This window comes from Macrobrachium nipponense, chromosome 35 (assembly GCF_015104395.2).
Source record: "Macrobrachium nipponense isolate FS-2020 chromosome 35, ASM1510439v2, whole genome shotgun sequence".
NCBI lineage: Eukaryota > Metazoa > Arthropoda > Malacostraca > Decapoda > Palaemonidae > Macrobrachium > Macrobrachium nipponense.
Genome location: NC_061096.1, coordinates 15,183,787 through 15,208,862, shown reverse-complemented (window position 1 = coordinate 15,208,862; position 25,076 = coordinate 15,183,787). Strand labels below are relative to the sequence as shown.

The 25,076-nt window shown below is 36.4% G+C and overlaps 1 long non-coding RNA gene across 1 annotated transcript in view; it reads right to left on the bottom strand.

Moving 5' to 3' along the window:
* The window catches only part of LOC135208200 (uncharacterized), a 134,728-nt gene that overhangs the window by 36,395 nt on the left and 73,257 nt on the right, over nt 1-25,076 (bottom strand). The window contains exon 2 of the long non-coding RNA XR_010313124.1: nt 10,613-10,657. This is a non-coding gene — a long non-coding RNA (uncharacterized LOC135208200). The remainder of the gene's footprint in view (nt 1-10,612; nt 10,658-25,076) is intronic.

The following is a 25,076-nucleotide window of genomic DNA, read 5'->3' as shown; positions in this document are numbered from 1 at the left end:
CCGATACGCAATGTTTGCTGATCAGTTTCCCCATTTTTCATTAGTAAGTTTGCGGTTCTTAAGGACAGGAATACGTTAATTCCTATCAATGTTAATATGCTAAAAAAAAAAAAATTTGATTTTCACCATTTTAGTAAAATATGACGCCACTTCGTTGCATTATTTCAATCAATAAAGCTGCAGTCACGTGAAATTAATGTTCAATAGCTTCAAGAGACAAGCTTTTCTGTATCAGACCATATTTTTCACTAAATGTTACGCTAGAGAGAGAGGAGAGAGAGAGAGAGAGAGAGAGAGAGAGAGAGAGAGAGAGAGAGAGAGAGGCTATATAAAATGACAGGAACATAAAGATGTGAGTAACAAAGATTAACACCAGACGCCACGAAACCTCTAACAACAGAGATAAAATTAACTTACTCTAGAACTGGCTATAGAGTAAAAGGAAACTGAAAAAATCTTCCAATTAAAAAGTACATCAAAAACAGATAATGATATTGAGAAAAAAAATTACGAGGAGGAGAGTAAGTTTGGTGGTGAAAAAGGCTAACGATATAAGGGCTGCAAATCTAGAACCAAAATAAAAACTAATTTAACTATTATATTTTCCGTGATAAAATACCGGTGTAATAAGGTTTTACGAAAACATTAGAAACGGAATGACGCAAAAATATGAAAATCGGTAACAGTTAAGTTTGAAGAATGTCTACAAAAACCACTAATAGAAAAACTGTTGAAAAAGCGGTGTTAAAATGATAAAGAATAATGAAAATCGACGACACAGAACATTTTATTGAAAAAAAAAAAGAAAAAAAAAAAAAAAAAAAAAAAATAAAAAAAAAAAATCAAAAAAAAAATCTGCAAAAAAGAGAGCTATTCATAACCATGCCATTTACAAGCTCTTTCAATTAGGTAAGGCTGCTTACGTCAACAGCGCATTGTGAAATGTTGCACGCAACTGCAGTCAGGAGCAACAATTTTAAACGCATGATTCACTATGCACTTACATCGGACTTTGTAGCTGCAATGAATATCCCGCAGTTGTTAGACGTCACTCAGGAGACTTAGTGATGCTACTTCCCTGGGCCTAATTCAGTTGCCTCCACAACGACATACGAGAATATTATAATATTGCATCTTCATTCAGCATAATCGTAAATGAAATTATTTGTGCTATTCTCGTGGCTTGGCCAATTCATGAAAATGTTTACGATATAAACCTTTTAATTTCCAAAGTATATGGAATGTGTACACACACACACACACAAATCATGTATAATATTTAGAAAAGGGAAATAAGGCTAAAATACGTTTTCCCCTTAATGATTAACTCGAATGTAAACAAGCTCAAGACGAAAGCAATTTCTTTTCGTTAAATGTTGTGGGTTAACGGTATACGCGAAAGAACTAAGTTCCAGAGTGGAAGTAATATTGCATTCTGAATGTAATTTAAGGTATAAATCTTCAATTCGCCAAATAATAAGCGAAACTTTATTGTTTAAGTAAAATAATAATTACCCCACGTAAGAAAGACAAAACAAGACAAATGAGGCTTGTAAGCAATGAATATTGAATAAAATGTACCCGATCAGATGATGCATCTGGATTACATTTTCAATATCTTTATGTTCACCATAAAAAGTCGATATAAAAGAACACGTGTATAAAAAGGGTGTATTAACATACCGTTTCCAATGGTCGGTTTATAAGGATATTCCTTGTGAACTCTCATATCAAATCGAGAACCGTCTGACTCCAAGTTGTACAGGAAGCCAATGCAATATTCATCCAAGTTATGAGGAAGTCCATGAGGAAATCCTCTCCTTCTCTCTCATTTAAAAAAATGCTCATTTAAAAAAATGTGCTAACTTATTAATACTTAGCTTTGTCACGGAAGCAAGAAACCGCAAAAAGAAAAAAATGGGGGGGGGGGGGGGGGGGAGGAGCAAGGTGACCTTTTAGCTCAGTCAGGTAATTAGGGTGCACAATCAAAATCTAAGTCACAACCGCACATAATTATATTCCTCAGTATAAACCATAAATAAATAACAAATGACAACGAAATGAAAACATTTTATATATCTGCATATAATAGGGAATAATACAAATATATTACAATGACAAGAATCCCTCTCAGAAGAACGTAAGGGAGATGACAAAGCAATGACTTGAAAGGCCCAAAGGGTAAATTGACAAATGGAACAATAACGCCAGAAGCACGACGAATAAATGGAACTATTAATGTAAAGAAAAGTCAAAAGAAACGGAGAAAAATAGAACAATTAATGTAAAGAAAAGACAAAAGAAATAAGGAGTGGAAAGGAGAAAAGGGCGAAAAATGGGAAAAGTAACCGACAGATTTAATAAAAACCAAGAGCAGGAATCCAATATCTTCCCCTTGATAAGACACCAACCAAAACCGTAGGATGTAGACCAAACAAGCAACGGCCTCTGATATAAAGACACAAAATCCATGCATCTAGATTAAGTAATCTACCCGATTATTACTGTAGATCCTATACCGAGCTCTACAGAAAGCTCTCTATCAATGGCCATGGGCGGTCCTAGACGGAAGATCACCATGCAAATGTAATGAGGGATAGATTTCGCTCTTCAGTGAAGAGTAGAACTATTCCTTTGGCCAAAGACCAAGCACTGGGACCTATGAGGCCATTCAGTGCTAAGAAGGAAACTGAGAATAGAAAGGTTTGAAAGGTGTAACAGGATGAAATCCTCGCATTTGCACTATGAAACAATTGTCAAGATGCAAGAAAGAGACTATGAATGAAGTACAGTAATCAGGATGAAAAGTGTTGCAGCTATGGGCCGAAGGGACGCTGCAAATAACCTTAAAAGTAATGTCTACAGTTCACCGCAAGGCGTGCACGGACGGAATTTGATGCAAATGTGAAAAAAATGAAGGAAACGATCTGATTTTAGTTTTTTTTTAGAAGGAAAGAAGGAAGGGAGATTTAGAAGGAAGGAGATTAGTTTTAACATCCTCTCCCTAACGGGCACCCCCCCCCCCCCCTCTGACTCTTTAATAATAACTGAACTCATTATATTGACGCCGCCTTTGGCATTACATAAAGGTTGGGTATCAATGTTTGTAAACGTACTTTGGGAAGAATATAAGAGAGAGGGCTGCAATGTACCCCCGGCTTGACTTCACCTTTATGAATAGTATGCTCAAAAGATAAGTTTGTCTTTGCAAGAGATTCCAGACACACATTAAACAGAGAAAGAATGATTAATATGCAAGGTGAGAACAAAAGAATAGTATAAGAATGCATACTAATTTTGAGAAACAAGGAACTTGTGAAGAAAGAATAAACAAAGAAAAGAACTAGAGGAGATACGAATAACAAAATACGAAATATAGAAAGACCGAATGGGAGGAAGATTAGGATGAGGAAAACAACGAAATAAATAAATGAGGAGAGACCTGTTCTTGAGAAAGTAGAAAATAGATCATTCACAGAAGTAAGGCATAGAAAGCCGTTCCATGGTTTTTATTTCATTTTTGACGCTATAAAAATATATTTAAAAAAAAATATTATGTACGATATGAAGGTTGAAAGTAAAGGCTACGAAAATAAATGGGACCCAAAATGATGGCGCAATGAATGTGGAAGTATGTAAGACGGATGGAAGTGCTTGACTGAAGAGAGCACGAGAGATGAGCTGAATTATATACAGAAAAGAACAGGCGGCACAAAGTACGTAAAAGCGTCACCGAAAAATGTTTGGAAGGAAAGAGGAATGTCTACATAAGCTAAAGATGAAAAGTAAGCAGCGACTGTTAGGCCGTTGAGCCAACACTTCTCCACGGTAGTGAAGTGAAGTGCGGATTCTGAAAACTCATAAAAATTTAAACTGAATCTGTTTAACTACTAAACTGTTTTCCCAGCAGTGGATTAATAAGGATAAAAGAGTAAGACGTACAGAGATGTGCCTATGTCGTTAAAACTCTAACATAGGATGCAGGTTCAAATTCTGTCACAGACATCAGAGTTTTTAAATTGTTTGTTTTTTCTGGATCCTTATGCTTTGTAGAGACAAGCGTATCCAAAAAGTGAGAAGAAATGGGAAAGTTAACAATGTTATCGGGATTGTTACAAATACATACGAATCTTATAACAAAGTGACCAGCAGATTTTATATAATTATATATATATATATATATATATATATATATATATATATATATATATATCCACATAGTAATCCCACCAATATATGGCTCACTCCCAGCCTACTGCCCCTAAGTCTACCCAACAGTAGATGGGTATGAGTGACGGCATGGGTAAAGAAAATGGGCCTCCTGTTAGCGTCATCCTAAAATATACGCTCAGAAACCGGAAAGCTGGCTCTCTTGCCCCACCCAATCCAATAGAAAGAAGTGTACGAAAAGATGTATATATAGGTAAATGAATTTTTATCACATCACCGTGATTCATATACATGCATTAAGCTACAAATGTCCTTTAATATCTAATTCGCTCTACCTCAGAATTAAATATGCGGTCAAACATGTTAACCGAAGGGGAATATTTTAGTTGATATGTCGTCCTCTGGTGGGTTCGAACCAGCGGACAGAGGAGAAATCAGGACTTCAGTGGCGTTACCGATACACGTGACTCCATAATATATGCCAATACTACAGGAAAAATAATAGGCAGAAATTCTAACCGAGCGACTTTGTCCTATAATGAGACATTGTCGAGACAGTCTTATTAAAGGACGAAAGCGCTCGGTTAGAAATTCTGCCTATTACTTTGCGTGTGGCATTCGCTTTTATATATATGCAATATATACACATATACATACATATATATATTATATATATATATATATATATATATATATATATATATATATATATATATATATATATATATATATAGATATATATATAGAGATGAGAGAGAGAGAGAGAGAGAGAGAGAGAGAGAGAGAGAGAGAGAGAGAGAGAGAGAGAGACCAACACAATGACGTGTGGAAATAAATTTAGACAATTTTCCTAAAATTTACTTCAGAGAGAACTTGAATCTAAAATTAATCTCCAGTAAATCCTTGTACCATCGGGTCCTTTTTCAAGCTCAGGGGCAAAGTTAGTCCGTTGTTTACATCCAACGTGGTTTATGAGTATACTTCACCCAGGTGTAATCAGGGGACTTACGCTGGATGTACCAAAAGGCTGCTGAGGGTACATACAGACGCCCATAGAGGAGCTAGTTTCAGAAACTGAAGCAGATTCTCCAATCCAGTACAATCCAACATAAGGAACCATTCCAAATTATGCAAAACATCTACACGCACCAAAGATTTTCCAATAATGGGACAAACTCAGAAAAGCAGTGACTTAACAACCTTACAGTCCATAATGATAAAATTAACCGTCCCATCATTAAACACCCAAACATCATCTACTCAACTGTTATTATTAAGTCAACTCGCTGTATTTCAGCCTTGAAGATGCAACAATATAGTTGTGAAACGTCGGCATTAGTAATAAACCTTCAAATGTATCGAGTGCCTTTCCCTGGACGCCTACAAGTAAATATAAATATAATGTATACACATACACACGCATATATACAAAAATCTAATAAATATTCGTTCTTAAATTGTATTAAATCTGTGTCAGCACGGCCGCTTTAAAGTTCACTAAATCTTTATTGGCCCCATATCCTAATATATATGAATATAATAAACGCCTCAGTTTTTGTTTTACTTTTATTGTAAAGGTGAAGGTTACAAGCATATATGCGTCTGTAAAGCAACATCAGGTTATTATATATAAATTATGTATATAATTTATTGTAATAAAACATACATGCAGCACATTTGAGAGCAATAGGTCAGTAATTAGAGGGATGGAGGATCACTGTTTCTCGAGCAGCGTTTCTAAAGATACTCTTAAACATCATGACTGTTGGTATCGATGAATGCAGTAATACGGAGTGTTCGACGTGTATATAATTAGTTTATTGATCAGGGAGGAGCATGAAAAAGCTGATTTGGATTTTTCTTCAAACGGACATAAATATTGCCTTTCTGTTTGTTGAAATTCCTTCATTTTCTACTCAATGTATAATAGAATTCAAGTGTAACGATAGTAACTAACCACATCCACAAGCGTTCAATGAACTCGACAGAGAGGTTTCGGGTATAGAATCACAGTTAACTTGTATTTTATATGATAAATAATGGCCATTCATGTGCCCTCGCAGTGAATAATATTTTCTCGTTGTGGCACGAGCAAAAATACCAAGGGTGTTCCAGCACCAGCATCCCAAGCATGAAAACAATGCGTCTGGAAATAACGCGAAGATAAACATCTTGACCTGGAATGCACCGGACTATTAAATACAAACCATCTCGCCATATCTCATTTCCAGTGAGATGAGCAGTGAGGAGGGGGGGGGGGGGGGTGCCGGAAAAGAGGGAGGGAGAGAATGTCCCTAAAAGTCGAGGGAAAGGGAACAGACAGAGGAGCAAGAGGAGACTTGACATGTAGGCAGTGGAATGAGGATAAAAGTGACGAAGAAGAAAAGAGGCTGGTAAGAGGATGGCATGTGAAAGAAGAGGTTAGGAAGGGGTTGTGAGATGAATAATGGGAAAGGCAGAATTACGTCCTTTTGTTTTCCTTTTGACAGGCACCTAATTTTCTTTAATCCTTTTCAGGATGGTTGAGGTTCTCTTTCCACGCCAATACACAATGGCGTGTCATAACAATAGGATTTTCATTAGCACAAAATCCTCACATGCCTTTATTGTACTTTACTTAGGATAATGATCAACAAACCTAAACACGCTCCTTTCCCCCCCCCCCCCTCTCTCTCTCTCTCTCTCTCTCTCTCTATCTCTCTCTTCTATCCGTTGATTATAACTCAAAATTATGACCTCAATACATCAAAGGACCCTGGCTGTGAGGTAATTATTTTGTACCACTCTTTTGGAGAATCATCTGAAGCATTACAGTCCGTTAAAACTTTCATTCTCCTGTAAAAGCATAAAGTAAGTCTGAATGAAAGGAACTCCCCTGAGGGAGAAATATGCAGATTCGACCTCGTTACTTTCCTTTGTGCAAAGGTAGTCAATTATTTTTACACTGCATCTAAATACGGAATAAACACATTTTCTAATTAACTGTTTTTATAGCCATAGAAAACCTATACCGTAATACGGTCCCGATAAAAAATGGAACTGATGAATGTCATTGAGGAGATAACCCAAGTTAAATTCCAACAATATTTCAGTGCTTCTAAACGATGTTATTTTAGTTCTTTAGTTAAAAAGAAAAAAAATATCGTGCGCACAGCTTCCTCATCTCTGTTCATCCTGTCAATGTTTCGGTAAGTATATACAAAAAAGTAAGAAGTTTATTCCTTTTTTAACCCCTCATCTTTTAGTCATTCAGCCTTGTGCTTGGATGAAGAAAAAAAAACTAGATAAGGTACAGTATTACATTATAAGGTTAACATCTGAATGAACCAAATTTACTTGTCCCCACATAAAGCCACAAAAATGGGTAAATATCAGTTTCCCATACGCGTTAGTGGAAGTTCTCACTGACTAAAGAATGTTGTTTAGGTATTTCTTTTGAAATCAGAGTCCACTGGGACGGGAACTTAATGCATTCATCCGATTTAGGCCCGAACCAAACAACAAATATATATTATATATATATATATACCATATATATTATATATATATATTATATATTTATATATATTATATTATAATATAAAAATAATTTAAAAGTTTAAATATAATATTTAATATATAAAATATATATATAGATATATATATATATATATATATATAATATATATTTATCACTATATATATAATATATATATTATAATATTATATATATAATAACTCACATGGGAGATGGAGAGTAATACTCGGGCTTGGATCCGATGGAAGCAACAGCACTCCTCTTGAAGGACACGAAGTTCATGAGAGTGAGGAAAAAGGAAGTAGGAGGAGATTTCTCAAGCTTCAAGGTGAAGGGAGGTTATCATTCACCGAAATACGTGATCCTGGGAAAAATGATCTGATCGAGTGAAAATGGGAGAAGATGGCTTGATATTCGTTGCAAGTAACTCTTCGAACTCGTCCAATAACTACAATCTACCAGGCTACTTGCGCCAGTAACTAGAACCCTTATCAAGAAAAAAGGTGTTCAAAAATAATTAAAATCACTATTAACTGAAAATTTTAAAAGCTTTCTTAGAAAGGCAGCAGTCCATGTATTCAGTATAAGACACTGTGTAAATGAAATATAAAAGACGGTAACATTATACATAACAGGGAATCATGAAAACTCTTAACAAAACACGTTGTGAAAGGCCTTAGTAAAATCTGCCACTCATCAGTTTCCCGTGCTTATCTTCACTCTTGGAGCACATACATGCACTATCGTAAAATCCTACCATTCACCTTCCTGCCGCACTAAGTCTATTTCATACATTTCTGGAATGAATGCTAACATAGTCATTCGCCCACTTCCACGAGTGATACTACCCTACTTAACCCTACGCTCTTCAGCTGGTCCAGATACAACCACTCCTTGTCCTTTTAGAAAATGAAGCATGAATGTGGCAGTGACAGCTGCTATATGTGTGTGCGTCATTTGAGGACAGTGAGAAACAGCTTTGGGAAACTGAAATGGGATTTCACTATGTGAAAATGACATAAAAGTAAACCTTACACAAATATTTACACGTAGAAAGAAAGATAAAAACTAAAACCAGATCCTCCTAAGAGGAGCACTATTACCGGCTGCACTACTTCCGAGAACTTACCGATAAACAATGACGGAAATGAAATAATGAGGCAGTAGACAACGTCTTCCATAAATTGGGCTCTTTTGATCGTATCAGCTCTCACATAATTACACATTAAAGGCGGGGAGCTCTTCCTGATTCTGGCAGAGGTTGGAGTATTGTGTCAACTGTCTGGATGTGCAGATCACCGGGCAAAAACAGATCAAAATAAATTTGTTCTTACGCACGCCGGAAATCTTCGGGTAGAGTTTACCATGGCCATCGGGAATTTATAAAACTGACATAAAATTTTAAGTGTGTTCAGTAAAAGCACCGACACTCTAAAGGCTCATAATTGCAACCACAGTTATCAGTAGTGGTACCTTCTGCTAAAACATTCAACCCTTCCAAAACAGGAAGTTTGAAGAAGAAATGAAGACATACTGACTAGCATACTTCCCGCTTCTTCAAAATAATTTTATATATATATACATGATTGTATAGAAATATATAGGCTTAAATGCATCAAATAAATGAAATGCGTACACATACACACACTATATATATATATAATGTGTGTATGTTGTGTGTGTGTACGTAAGTGTACGCATTTCATATATTTGATGCATTTAGGCCTATATATAATTTCTATACAATCAGCATTAAAAGACGAATGACATAACATTGAAAATCAATCAGATAAATTGAAAATTAATCATTTAAGCAGACGAACGCAAACGAAACCAAGAATGTTGAAGCTTTAGTGATGGGCTGTTTGCGCACTATATATATGTAGCATGAAAAGGCCTAATAAGGTGAGAAACGAGGGTATACGTTGAAGTGGTGAAAAGGTTAGCGCTAGTCAAAGGAAGGTTCAGAGTGCTTTTGGGGTGGTTTAGCCATTTGGAAATCATAGACTATGGCAGGTTGGGGAGAAAATACTAAATTCAGAAGTGTGGGGGAAGGAGGAGATGACGACCTTGAAGGGTTGTATGGAGAACGTGATAGTAATATTGGAATGGAAGGGAAGCTTAAGAACGCTTACAAGATGGGGGTTAATGGCTCAATATGATGTGGAAGTTTTACTGCACAGGAGGATCCTCCACGCTCTAATAGTTAATGCAAGAATGCGTTGCTCTTATTTGGAGCAACCCGTGTTAGCGGAAACAGATTCATGTTAAAAATTGTCTTTGAGAGAGAGAGAGAGAGAGAGAGAGAGAGAGAGAGAGAGAGAGAGAGAGAGAGAGAGAGAGAGAGAGAGAGTTTAAATACTTAATCATACAAACTCTGCTGTATTCATCCAACCGGAATACTCTCAAATACCTTGTTTATTTGTGCATTTCAAAAGTTGTGTTTTCTAAGGAAAGACTTTAATTTTCTCGAACTTGTTTTTCCTCGTGAGCTAATACCAAATCATTCATGAGGGTAAATTGTGTTTTTTTTGGAAAACATTTTCTTTGCTTTGTCCACAAGGTAAACAAACATCTATTGCTGTATCTAGAGTCACGGACAATGTTTAAAGAGCCATTTCAATTGACTATAAATAGCAAATTTAAATTTTAATATTTAAGAGCCGTCAGTCCTCATTATGTTAGCTAAAAGACCCTTCTATATTCTGTAGTAATAAGATTCACAGCACAAGACACTCATGGAAAAGATATCTGCAATGAACTCATTATCTCGAATTACAAAAATGATTTGCTCTGATTACTCCTGTCGTGAATCCATAAAATCAGGAGAAGTTCCCCCAAAATGTCAAATAAAGAGAAGGATTTTTAAGTGCAATACGACAAACTACTATGAACATGCGACGAGAAAAAAGATTTTGTATTTACCTTCAGATCTGCTGAGTGATGGTAGCGCTCCGTTTGAAGTAAACCCTGAAAAAACAAACAGCTTTTATTATTATCGACAATGATTAGTATTTTTAATATAATAGATATACGTAATACTCGACAGTGTGTGAAACATTGACGTAATATATCTCAGAAGTAATTTAGTAATCCGGAGACAGAGGTAATTAATACAAAGTAACAAAACGTTACTGCTAGTTTTGTCTCGCTGATATAGAAAGTGTAGAATGCAGAGCTTCCTGTGCTGCCACCTGGCCCAGCAGTCTTACAAGTACAATAGGTCAGTCAATTTTCTACCATAAATCTTAAATTTCGATAGATGCTGGAACTCCTGCTGTGATTTACTCCTACCTGGATGTGGATACTTTGGATGAAAAGTCTGCAGATAAAAACTAAATAACGCAGTTGCCTGTGGTCCCACTTTCGGTCTTGGGAAGCAGCTGGAAAGGATGACGTTTCTACCATCAGCCGCACGTCGCCATACAAAGGGTATTAGAAAGGCCTAATATTTAAGTCAGGGATCAACTGAAAATGCAAATGAGGAGTCGTGCACCAAACAGAACCTTGAAGGGCCCCATACACTGAACGCTTGTATGAACGTTTGTCTGTATCGTTCGCAAAAAACATTGTGTATGGGCTTGTCTGAATGCAAAAGTGGGCGGAGTTTCGTGTCTGAACGTTCTCGGCGGGAATCTGTCACGACCAGGCTGCTGCCTTGCGACTAAAGTCTGCCATACACAGGTTGTTCAATGGTTCAATGTATGCGTTTGTCTGCCGATATAATGCTATCGCGCACGTCCCTTCTAGAGATGATGATGCCATGTCTTCTCGTGACAAAATCTTTGTTCAGACTGAAATCGGTGCGGAGATCGTTCATACTGTCTGAATAGTGTGTGTGTGTGTGTGTGTCTACAACGACAATCGTTCAGTGTATGGGGCCTTTTAGAACTGAGTCACGACATACACCCGATGAACTGTAACGAATTACTAACCCTGATATTTAGAAGTACGATCATATTAATAGACTTAAACAGCTGTTCCTGAACACTAACCCGTGTACAATTTCATTCATATGAAATCGTTGGTGGTTTCCAGCACCTAGGGAAAAAATAAATGTCTGAGAAAATCTTAAAGTATCTCCCATGTTGGGAAGGTAAAAAATGTAAAATAAAGGTAGTTTAAGTGAAGGACAATACCGTATTTCATCAAAATCTCATACTGTCATTCATCTGCCGCATTCCATTAGAGAGAGAGAGAGAGAGAGAGAGAGAGAGAGAGAGATTGAGGAGAGAGAGAGAGATTGATTTATAGGTTTTAGGCATAATGCCAAGCACTGGGGCAACTAAGGCCATTCAGCGCTGAAATGGAAATTGACAGTAAAAGGTTTGAAAGATGTAACAGGAGGAAAACCTCGAAATTGCAGTATGAATCAAGTGTTAGGCAAGGTTGGAAAGTAAAATGAAGAAAGAGAATATGAAAGGAGGTACAGGAAAAGGAAAGAAAGTGGTTCCAGCTGGGGGCTGAAGGCACGCTGGAAAAAACCTTAAGTAAATGCCTACAGAGCAACACATGAGGTCCCCAGACGGCACTACCATTACGAGAGAGTGGTTCCAGCTGGGGGCTGAAGCACGCTGGAAAAAACCTTAAGTAATGCCTACAGAGCAACACATGAGGTCCCCAGACGGCACTACCCCCTTACGAGAGAGAGAGAGAGAGAGAGAGAGAGAGTGGCTGAAATTTCTGACCTTGATCTTATCCCAAACAGTCAAATCTCGTTGCACGACCGGCAGCATTCAAAGATGGCAGGAACTAATTTCCAATTCAACTGAAACGCTCCGAGGAAGCTACAAAGAGGAGCAAATGCAAATCCGAAGCTGGATAAGGGAACGGAAATTGTTCAAAGATTATCTTCAAACATCCTCACTCATGATTAATTGTTGCGTGCGTGTGTTTGTGTGAGAGAGTTGGGAAGGCCGGTCAAGAAGACCAATGAGGAAAATGGGGATTCGAGTTCCTCCTTGGTATGACACATGTCTGATGGCAAGATTTGGGGAATGCTGAATTATTTAACAGGAAATTTCGAGTCAAGAGGTAGGAAACCTAAGGTGAAGGAAATGATAGGGTGGGGGTGGGGGGAGGCACCATTCCAAATAAGATATCAACTAGGCATCAGTTCTCTAAGGAACGTGATATCAATTCTAGATTTTAATTTGTAGAACTGCTTCCTAGGTCGTTAACAGAAAATGTCTGAGTCTTAAAGTAGAGATAATCTAGAACTTTATAAAATGCAAGGAGTATTTATTTGTATACACAAACACACACACACACACATATAATATATATATAAAGTATAATCTACTAGTAATTTTTACCCGATACATATGTAACTGTAATAGCCACAATGCTCTCTTAATTTCTCAAGTTCTTTGTTCTTTTTTGGGGGGGATAAGCTTGTCACTACAAAACCTCGAGACCTTTGAAGTTGGATCTGGAGATTTGTAGTGACAAGCGTATCCAAAAATGAGCATAGAATTAAAGAAGTTACGAGGGCATTGTGGCTATTATTTATATATATATATATATATATATATATATATATATATATATGATATATATACTATATATATATATATGTTTATATATATATTTAATATATACTACAAATAATGAGGAAAATATGGAACGTGATGAATATATAACGACAAAATCCACGAAGGTAAGAAAAACGATTGAGTTCTGCAAGGCCTTTCGACTTCTTGTCCTTTACTTCAGACTGAAGAAATAAACTTATCTTTATATTGTTTTAGTTTGCTAGGTAAAGGATAATCAGTCGAAAGGGACTTGCACAGTAACTCCATTTGTCATTTATATATATATATATATATATATGTTATATATATATTAATCTATATAGATATAGATATATAATATATCTATATATATATATAATATATATATGTTATATATATATATATATATATATATAATACTATATATATATATAATATATATATATATATATATAACAGGCGGAGGTTTCTCTAAACCCAACTATACAATGAAAGTAGGGGAAGCACACCAACAGGTCAAGGAACTCATATTTATTAAGTTGCAACGTTTCGAAGCCAACCAGCAGGCCTCATTTTCAAGCTAAAAAGTAACAATATCTAATTAGTACAATAAAATTAAGCTACAATATTAAATTACACAATGTAAAGTACAATAAAACAATCACAGTTAAAAACACAAATAAGGACCAACCGTTGAGTGTGAAGACAGAGGAAGGACTAACAAAAAACGTAAACAGTTCACGAGAGGTAAAGAGGTGTAGATGTGCCATGGGTGTTCAGTGAGGGGACCAGTTTTTTAATAAACAAAGATTCATTAATTGTTAAAACCTTGTGATTGGAAGTTCTGCCAAAAACCTGAAAGTCCTTGTACTGGATAGAATACCTACATTTATCGGTATGATCCCTTATGTTGGAAAATTCGGGATTCGAAAGCTTAGTGCCAGTTCTATAGCTGATAGCTCTATGACTATCGATTCGGACCTTAAGTAACCTATGTGTCGATCCAATATAGGTTCCTCGATTACATCGAGGACAAGTAAACTTGTAAATGACACATGAGTTCATCAATGGATCCAAACGGTCCTTGAAGCTGAAAAGGCTACCGATATTCAGTGGGTTTGTAGGTATAATTTTGATTTTCATGGCAGGGAGATGACCAGACATTAAAGCGTGGAGTTCCTTATAAAAAAGTTGTATTGTGAATAAAAGGAAGGCTGGCATAGAACGGTAATTTAGGAACGTGAGGAGTAGGATGACGTGGAACAAAAATATTATTTAAAAATTTGGAGATATGCTTAAAGAACAACTGGGTGGGAACGCAGTTGCTGTTAAAATATTTTTGCAAGAACGTGACTTCATTGTGAAAAGATTGCCAACTAGAAGACAAAGCAAAGGCTCGGTGAAGCATGGTTAATAAGGCATTTATCTTAAAATCAAGAGAACAAAAACAATAAAAATTTGTACCAAGACCAGTGAATGTCTTTTTTCTAAAAACGGAAGTTGAGAAGCCATGAGAGGAGCGTGTAATTAAAATATCTAAAAAAGGCAACTGATTGTTGGTTTCGTGTTCAATGGTGAATTTGATGTTAGGGTGAAATGAGTTGATGAAAGTTAAAAACCTCTCGGCGTCAAACCGACTTCTAAAGAGTGCAAACGTGTCGTCAACATACCGTTTATAAAAAAGTGGATGGTAACTAAGGGGACAAGAATCAAGCATTTGCTCTTCCAGCAAGCACATGAAGATACCGGCAAAGGTGGGTCCAAGAGGAGAGCCCATAGCCATACCATCAATTTGCGAGTAAGAACAACCATTAAAAACAAAAACGGTGTCCCGCACCGCCAGATCTAAAAGTTTCCTAAAATCATTCTTACAGAACCCATTAAAAAGAGACTCATCCGTAGGAAAATGCTTACTTAAAATAATAATGACTCTACGTCATAGCTTACCATAATAAGGTCCGAGTCCTGAGCAAGAATGAAATTTTTGAACTCGTATGAATTCTTTAGGTTATAAGAATTTTCAGCCAAGGGGGCAAGCATGGGAACTAGATATTTTGCCAGTTTGTAATTGGCGTTATTATAAGACGCTAAGATAGGACGGATAGGAACATTATCTTTGTGGGCCTTCGGAAGGCCGTACATTAAACTATACGATGACCCCGAGCTGTATAGGGACTGATAGGTATTTTCAGAAATAATGCCACGGTCTTTTAAGCTTTTCAGAAATCGGTTAATACGATCTTCTATTTTAAACAGTGTTGAAAACTCAGGAGTTCCTAACTTCAGGAAGTTTGAATTATCATTTAAAATTGTTTCCACCTTAGAAATATAATCATCCTTGTTGAGAATAACAACTCCCTTACCCTTGTCTGGACGGGTAATAAGGACATTATTATTACCCGTCCAGACAAGGGTTCTGTAAGAATGATTTTAGGAAACTTTTAGATCTGGCGGTGCGGGACACCGTTTTTGTTTTTAATGGTTGTTCTTACTCGCAAATTGATGGTATGGCTATGGGCTCTCCTCTTGGACCCACCTTTGCCGGTATCTTCATGTGCTCGCTGGAAGAGCAAATGCTTGATTCTTGTCCCCTTAGTTACCATCCACTTTTTTATAAACGGTATGTTGACGACACGTTTGCACTCTTTAGAAGTCGGTTTGACGCCGAGAGGTTTTTAACTTTCAACAACTCATTTCACCCTAACATCAAATTCACCATTGAACACGAAACCAACAATCAGTTGCCTTTTTTAGATATTTTAATTACACGCTCCTCTCATGGCTTCTCAACTTCCGTTTTTAGAAAAAAAAAGACATTCACCGGTCTTGGTACAAATTTTTATAGTTTTTGTTCTCTTGATTTTAAGATAAATGCCTTATTAACCATGCTTCACCGAGCCTTTGCTTTGTCTTCTAGTTGGCAATCTTTTCACAATGAAGTCACGTTCTTGCAAAAATATTTAACAGCAACTGCGTTCCCACCCAGTTGTTCTTTAAGATATCTCCAAATTTTTTAAATAAATATTTTTGTTCCACGTCATCCTACTCCTCACGTTCCTAAATTACCGTTCTATGCCAGCCTTCCTTTTATTCACAATACAACTTTTTATATGGAACTCCACGCTTTAATGTCTGGTCATCTCCCTGCCATGAAAATCAAAATTATACCTACAAACCCACTGAATATCGGTAGCCTTTACAGCTTCAAGGACCGTTTAGATCCATTGATGACCTCATGTGTCATTTACAAGTTTACTTGTCCTCGATGTAATCGAGGAACCTATATTGGATCGACACATAGGTTACTTAAGGTCCGAATCGATAGTCATAGAGCTATCAGCTATAGAACTAGGCCACTAAAGCCTTTTCGAATCCCGAATTTTCCAACATAAGGGATCATACCGATAAATGTAGGTATTCTATCCAGTACAAGGACTTTCATGGTTTTGGGGCAGAGCTTCCAATCACAAGGTTTTAACAATTAATGAATCTTTGTTTATTAAAAAACTGGTCCCCTCACTGAACACCCATGGCACGTCTACACCTCTTTACCTCTCGTGAACTGTTTACGTTTTTTGTTAGTCCTTCCTCTGTCTTCACACTCAACGGTTGGTCCTTATTTGTGTTTTAACTGTGATTGTTTTATTGTACTTTACATTGTGTAATTTAATATTGTAGCTTAATTTTATTGTACTAATTAGATATTGTTACTTTTTAGCTTGAAAATGAGGCCTGCTGGTTGGCTTCGAAACGTTGCAACTTAATAAATATGAGTCCTTGACCTGTTGGTGTCTTCCCCTACCTTCATTGTATATATATATATATAATATATATATATATATATATATATATATATATATATGCTATATATATATATATAATATATAAATAAATATATATATATATATAATATATATATATATATATATATATATATATATATATATATATATATATATATATATATATATATATATATATATAAATATATATATATATATATAGAGAGAGATAGAGAGAGAGAGAGAGAGAGAGAGAGAGAGAGAGAAACGAGGGGGCCTATGCAATGTAGTACCTGACATATACTAAAATACCGATTTCTTAACATGTTGAAGTAGAAGGAGGAGACACTGTTTATTTACAAGCATTGCTATTCATATAAGGGTCTTTACGTCGTCAAGGAAATTAGGTGTAACCGAGATAAGAATTGCGGCATCATACAATTGGGCAAATAAAATAGATCGATACACGGGTTGAAATAGCGACGATGCCCCCTATTCCAGTTATGCGTAACTTGGTGATAATGATGATTTGTTAATTTAAGAGCCAATATGCAATGTGGCTGATGGCGCAGAATATATATGCATGGTTATTGTACAAAATCTGAATCAGTACGTCCTATTACTGAACTTCATTATATCCTGCACAAACGGCTCATTTGTCCATTATAATCAGTATCTGCAGGAAATACTTATTAATTTACCTTAAGACTGTGGAGGCGTTGAAATGCAGTGAATGAAGGGTACAAGTGTCCAAAACCCAGGGAAATTTGATAGAATAGAATATAGAATTTAGGCCAAAGGCCAAGATTTGGGACCTATGAGGTCATTCAGCGATGAAAGGGGAACTGACAGTAAGGTTTTAAAGATTTAACAAGAAAAAACCTCGCAGTTGCACTATGAAACAATTGTTAGAGAAGGTGGAAAGTCAGATGGAAGGAAGAGAATAAGAACGGAGGTACAGTATAAAGAAAGCAAGAGGTTGCAGCTAAGGGCCGAAGGAACGCTGCAAAGACCACTAAATAATGCCTGGTGTACCACGTGAGGTGTACTGGCGGCACCACTCCGCTACAGGGAGGGAAATTTGGTGATCATACACGAAGGGAATACTGTGGCGCTCTCTTGTAACTGCCCAGAGGTGCAGCAGCACTGAAAATGCCACGCTGAAGCACCAAGTATGAACATGAAACTGCCAATCTCTGAAACCGATGGCTTATGAGACAATCACTGAACATTTTTAACGCTTTGTTCTGAAGGGCCTTAGAAACCAAGGCTTTTTTTATGGTCACATTTGGCATGATTTATTTTGGAGTAGTCACTAATGAAAAGGTAAAAGACGCAAGAGACCAAATCAAGCAGTTACTGATATACCTACTAAAGTTATTAATGTACAGGTATCCTGTACTCCTGTACAAATCAAACAGCTGGGAAATCTGTCTGCCACTCAAATAGAAAGCGGTCTGCAGATAGTAAAAACACATTTTCAGGTAACAGCAAAAAAAAAAAAAAAAAAAAAAAAAAAAATCTCATACCTGACCACCGACCATTCCGCCTCATTGACATTTCATGCCGATTAAAAGTCCATAAAGTTGTAAGATGGAATAATGTAGAGTAACTGGTATTTTTTGGATTCAAGAGAAAAGTTCCAAAATATCAGGAAACCAACACAACAGTGCTGCTGATCAGTCTTATGTGGTGGGAGTATGAACATACTGGCCGTAAGGGTGATTGTTTCATTGTTATCTTGATCGTTAACTTTTGTATTGCCTTTCTTCTCCCGGGTTTCTAATTAGCTCCCCCTTTGCCACATCATAATTATTCATTTTTGTAATAAGTACCTATTTGATAATGTTATTCACCAAAGACCTATATTGCTCCATTTCAAATTCGTTTCGGCATTGAGATATAGTTATATGAATTCGTTGCGAGGTGAATGAACAAAGTAGATTCTCTGAAACAAGGATACTGAGATTTATGAAGAGGACAAACTAAATGTAGAAGGAGAAAAAGGAAATAAAAGAATCGGTCTAAGAGATACCTGTATTTTGAAATAATGATAAAGAACTTGCTGAGGGAGTTGCATATAAACGGAAATGGATAAGAAGTTTAATGAAATTAAGAGCAATAATGATTTTGAAACGTAACGAGGCAGGAAATGGCTGAAAACAAACGACTGTCCTTCAGAACAGTAACCCATAATTCTCAAGTACGGACTTGTAAGTTAAGCCGATTAACAGAATCCTCCGCCACAAAGAGTAAAGACAGAAACAGGATATATTGCACCGATTAAATATTGCAATACATGACTGTCAATACTCTGCCACAGACATTCGAATTAATTTAAGAAGGTGCCTTTTCTGTCTGGTTGCTATAAAGATATCTGAGCAGAGATACGCAGCAATACATATCATAAGCACAAATATACACATTATTACAGATTGCTCAAGATAATGAGCCTTCATCTTTAAAAAAAAACTTTTAACTTGTATAATTAGAATGCATAAAGGGTCTCAGGGAGTGGCAGTGCTTGAAGCTTCCTGAATGTAGACCATACTCCGAAACTCCACTCCACATTCAATGCCTTAGTCTCGGATTTGGTACTCTCGCAATAACTTGAACTTGATGTTGAAAATAATAGTACATATTTATACCACTAAATTACTTCATAAAATAAGTGTTGGCTTCAAAGGAAGAAGACAAAACGACCCTGCCGAATCACGATACGTCCCGTACACAAAAAAACTTCCACGAAACCAGATGTTTCTTAAACCAAATTCAGCATCTATAACACAATGAAACCCTACATACACAGCACCACTCGCTTCCATACTCCCAAAACTTGTGTACTCTTAGGATAAAGCCTGACGCTCTAACACATCTCCCACTTACCCAACCTACTTCTCTTGGTTTCATCAGTCATATTACACTATTTATATATATATATATATATATATATATATATATATATATATATATATATATATATATATATATATATATCAGATGATGATTTATATGTTCATTTTCACCCATAATCTGAATTTTAGATTTTTACCTTAATCACTCCCACCAAACCTGTGAATTATTTCTTAAGCTAAAAATTCAATAATGAATTTATCTAACAGAAAGACAGTAAACATTACTTTTCACTAATTTTGCAGATACGTTACCAATATTCTATCAAAGGAATACAGTGATAACTATTATTATAACACTCTTCTGAGTGAATTTGCTCGTGTACCAGCATATTTTTTTTATATTACCGAATTTTCAGAATAAAATAAGTGTAAACTGATAAGAGAAAATAAGATTTGCTTCTCATTTCTTCCAAGTATAGACATATGGTAACTGTAAAACAGTGGCTTAACATTTCGCATGCAATAATTTCCTTTCCAATAAACCTAAGTTATAGCTTGCGATATCTAGATAGTAAATCGAGTGTCAGAATATAATACCAACCAGTCTCAGCTGACTTCACACTGCATTTCTGGTTCCTGTGTCACAAGTGGAGAAGTATTGAATTTTCTTGTTTTATGCAATGAAACAAAGTTAACGCATTCGAAGATTAAAAAGACATGACATGACATTTCGAGAAGCTACCTGGAACAGAGATCACACCTTACATATACAGGAAATCTTATACATTGTTTACAACCGGCTTTCATATGTTGACAGACCTTCTATTGCAGACATATGGCAAGAAACGGTCTAGGCACCATCGGGTTGCGGAGGAATGTGTCATTTAAATCAACCATATACAAAGCACTGAGTGAGAATTTTAAGTAACTGGTTAGTGTTGGTGTAAGTTTCCTTTAATTAAAAATGAGTCTAGTTTCTCCCTAAACACTTAGATATTTTGTCTGAAGACTACCAGGGATTACTGTTATTCATAAATAGCCATTAACCTATTGCTCTATTAAGATGAACGAGAATTATTTCTTATTATTAACTATCAATTACCGGAAAGCACTAACGACCCATTATTTGTTTGTATGATGTTTTCACGTTGCATGGAACCAAAGGTTATTCAGCAACGGGACCAACAGCTTTACGTGACTTCCGAACCACGTGAGAGTGAATACCACCAGAAATACACATCACTAACACCTCAATGGAATGCCGGTATATAGCAATGAAGCGGTCAAAGAGAATGTCATTTCTGTGGTTCCAATGACATTTTAATTTTTTTTATTTTACTTTTCATTCTGTGCAATCAGTAGGGAAAAATAGGAGAGCAGTGATGAAATCAATGGCAATATCATTATTCTATAAGTAGTGGTTGCAAATCTGGACAATTTCATGAAAAATAAAGATCGAAAAACAAACTGATAATTTCCAGCCATTTTATTAGCAGACTGGAAGAGTTATATGAAAGCCACGGAGGAATTCTGAGCAGCATCCTAAGGTTGAATGAATCAAGAAAGGGCAGTTTCAACAGAGATGTTTTAAACATGAGGCCAAGGGTCCAATCATGGATTACATGGTAATAGTATTCCAATCCCTTTATTTCTGAATGGCAGCAAAGAACCAAAATTCCCAGGGGAAATAAATCCCCGAATTTTTTCCTTCTTTCGAGATCTAAACCTACAAAGAACACAACAATGCAATATCCTTTATCCCACTACAATCAAGATATTAACAAATGCTTAGCAATATTATATATATATATATATATATATATATATATATATATATATATATATATATATATATCTATATATATATATATATATATATATATATAGTATATATACAAATATACATAGTATATATATATATATAGATAATATATATATATATATATTATATATATATATATATATATATATATATATATATATATATATATATATATATATTTTATATATATATATAGTATATATATATATATATATAGTATATATCTATATGTAGTATATCATATTAAATCATTCGAGCGTACAACGAAATGGTCCTAAATATAGCTAATTTCGCTCTACCTCGAATTGATATATTTTCATATATGTACCGATTCGAATTTTTTAGTCATAATAATTTCGTACCCCCATGGGATCGCCTACCTCACGTCCCAGTGACGTGACGGGAACTAATCAGGATCGGACAGTGACGCTGCCGAAACGGCTATCAAGAGAGGCTAAAGGTTTATATCGATTCTGACCATTTCAAATCAACGCCGATCTCGTTGTATTTGTAATTAGAATCGATATGGAACCCCCTCCACTATGCTAGCCGATTCGAGCGTTTGACCCACGCAGCCTTGTTATGAATATTTATCACATCACCGTGATTCAATATAAATCATTGGTCGGAGCTACAAATGTCCTTTATATCTAATTTCGCTCTACCTCGGAATTGATATATTTTCATATATGTACCGAGGGGGAATTTTTAGTCGATAATATTTCGTAACCCCCATGGGATCGAACCACCGTCCAGTTGACGGGGAACGAAATCAGGATCGGACAGTGACGCTGCCGAAACGGCTATCAAGAGAGGCTAAAGGTTTATATCGATTCTGACCATTTCAAATCAACGCCGATCTCGTTGTATTTTGTAATTAGAATCGATATGGAACCCCCTCCACTATGCTAGCCTATCGAGCGTTTGACACACGCAGCCTTGTTATGAATATTTATCACATCACCGTGATTCATATAAATCATTCGGCTACAAATGTCCTTTGTAATATCTAATTCGCTCTACCTCGGATTGATATATTTTCATATATGTACCGAGGGGTGGGGAATTTTTTAGTCGATAATAATTTCGTACCCCCATGGGTATGAAACCACCGTCCAGTTGGACGGGGAACGAAATCAGGATCGGACAGTGACGCTGCCGAACGGCTATCAAGAGAGGCTAAAGATTTATATCGATTCTGACCATTTCAAATCAACGCCGATCTCGTTTGATTTTGTAATTAGAATCGATATGGAACCCCTCCACTATGCTAGCCGATTCGAGCGTTTTGACCTCACGCAGGCCTTGTTATGAATATTTATCACATCACCGTGATTCATATAAATCATTCGAGCTACAAATGTCCTTTAATATCTAATTCGCTCTACCTGATTTCGTTCCCCGTCCACTGGACGGTGGTTCGCATCCATGGGGGTACGAAATTATTATCGACTCTTTTTAAAAAATATCACTCGTACATATATGAAAATATATCAATTCAAAGAGAGAGCGATATAAAGATATTAGCGGCACATTTGTAGCTCGATGATTTATATGAAAAAAAATTCTCGGTGAAAATATGTTATGGATAAATATTCATAACAGCTGCGTGGGTCAAACGCTCGAATCGGCTAGCATAGTGGAGGGGGTTCCATATCGATTCTAATTACAAATACAACGAGATCGGCGTTGATTTGAAATGGTCAGAATCGATATAAACCTTTAGCCTCTCTTGATAGCCGTTTCGGCAGCGTCACTGTCCGATCCTGATTTCGTTCCCCCGTCCAACTGGACGGTGGTTCCGATCCCATGGGGGTACGAAATTATTATCGACTAAAAAATTACCCCCTCGGTACATATGAAAATATATCAATCCGAGGTAGAGCGAATTAGATATTAAAGGACATTGTTAGCTCGAATGATTTATATGAATCACGGTGATGTGATAAATATTCATAACAAGGCTGCGTGGGTCAACGCTCGAATCGGCTAGCATAGTGGAGGGGGTTCCATATCGATTCTAATTACAAATACAACGAGATCGGCGTTGATTTGAAATGGTCAGAATCGATATAAACCTTTAGCCTCTCTTGATAGCCGTTTCGGCAGCGTCACTGTCCGATTCCACTGATTTCGTTCCCCGTCCAACTGGACGGTGGTTCGATCCCATGGGGGTACGAAATTATTATCGACTAAAAAATTCCCCCTCGGTACATATATGAAAATATATCAATTCCGAGGTAGAGCGATTAGATATTAAAGGACATTTGTAGCTCGAATGATTTATACTGAATCACGGTGATGTGATAAATATTCATAACAAGGCTCCGCGGGGGTGGGGTCAAACGCTCGAATCGGCTAGCATAGTGGAGGGGGTTCCATATCGATTCTAATTACAAATACAACGAGATCGGCGTTGATTTTGAAATGGTCAGAATCGATATAAACCTTTAGCCTCTCTTGATAAAGCCGTTTCGGCAGCGGGTCACTTTGTCCGATCCTGATTTCGTTCCCCGTCCAACTGGACCGGTGGTTCGATCCCATGGGGGTACGAAATTATTATCGACTAAAAATTCCCCCTCGGTACATATATGAAAATATATCAATTCGAGGTAGAGCGATTAGATATTAAAGGACATTTGTAGCTCGAATGATTTATATGAATCACGGTGATGTGATAAATATTCCCATATATATATATATATGTATATATATATATATATATATATATATATATATATATATATTCCTCCCATCGGAATCCAACCGAGGACTCAAACAAAATGGATAACATCTGACGGTCAATTATTATTATAAGTCTTTTCAAGATTTGGCCAATATCAAAGGTTCAGTCATGTAGTGAAATATACTTTATTACACGTGTGAATGTGTCTGTCCAGACGTTTCCCTAACCCAAGCATTAGAAAGAACAGAAACAGAGGCAGTATTTATATAAACCTAGCTGGTAAAAGGTAAAGTATCGACCAATTAAAAGTCAGGGACAGGGTTTAACTCACGCCAAAAGCCAAAATTCAAGAACTGAAGCCTGTAACAGGGGTTTAGTGTCAAATAAATCCTGAAAAATTCTCATATTACTGGTAAAAAAGTTTCTCCACTTCTATGCAGAAAGCTTTAAATATGGAGAGGCATCCAGGGTTGGACTGGCAGTCCATTATTTCTGTTCCATCAACGAGATCCTCCCTGGTAAAGCACAGACTATAACTGGCCCTGCAGTGCCTTTTATGGCACCATCATGGTGGTGACAGATGAGTCCTTGATAGGCTAGTCCTTGTCAAACCAATGTAGTACGTAGCTTTGTGTACACCTCAACCTCATCTTGGCAAGTTCCTTTACTTGGCACCAGAACCACGTTAAGTCTTTGGAGCTCAGTTTGTCATGGGGTGTAGATTTCCCTTT